The following is a 731-nucleotide window of genomic DNA, read 5'->3' on the forward strand; positions in this document are numbered from 1 at the left end:
CTTCCTTCCTTCCTTCCTTCCTTCCTTCCTTCCTTCCTTCCTTCCTTTTCCCTAGAAAATTGGCCGAAACCATATTTTGACCTATACCTGGATAAATAAAACAGCTGATCTTTTCTCCTTCAAGCAAATTGCTTAAGATGTAGAAGAGCGGCTCAAAAATTTTGAGGAGTAATAACATATTTACAAGCAGTGATCCAGGCAAAAATGATTGAATCTTTCAGCTGATATTTTAAAAAATTTAGCAGGCTGCAGAGCATCTAGTTATGAAGCCCTGATTGCTTGATCCTGGCAATTATATTTATACTAAACTTGCAGACCCAGGCAGATCTTCAGTTCTGTGAGGAAAAACTAGCTGAATTTATTCCCGGATAGACTGCTTCCAGTTCTACAGAAAAAGAGGGCTTGTCTACACATGGAGGAGTTATTTCAGCACAGTCATTTAACAGCTCCGAGTAACTCAGTCCAGAACGATAGTACACGTGGATGCTGGGAGACTGAAATGTGAGTGTCTTTCCCTGCATCAACTTAACTGACTTTCATGACTGCTTCCATCAGAAAGCAAAAAGAAATAATCACATTGCCACATGACTTACTCCGTTTTACCACACTCCCATTTTAAATTTACAGCTTCTCTTATTCCAAATGCATTTATTCTCATGTGCAGACAAGTCCCAGACTGTGAGGAATGGCTCCAGTTTCACTCATGGAAGTAGTCCTTCCCAGGAATTCTT

This window comes from Oxyura jamaicensis, chromosome 1 (genome assembly GCF_011077185.1).
Source record: "Oxyura jamaicensis isolate SHBP4307 breed ruddy duck chromosome 1, BPBGC_Ojam_1.0, whole genome shotgun sequence".
Lineage (NCBI taxonomy): Eukaryota > Metazoa > Chordata > Aves > Anseriformes > Anatidae > Oxyura > Oxyura jamaicensis.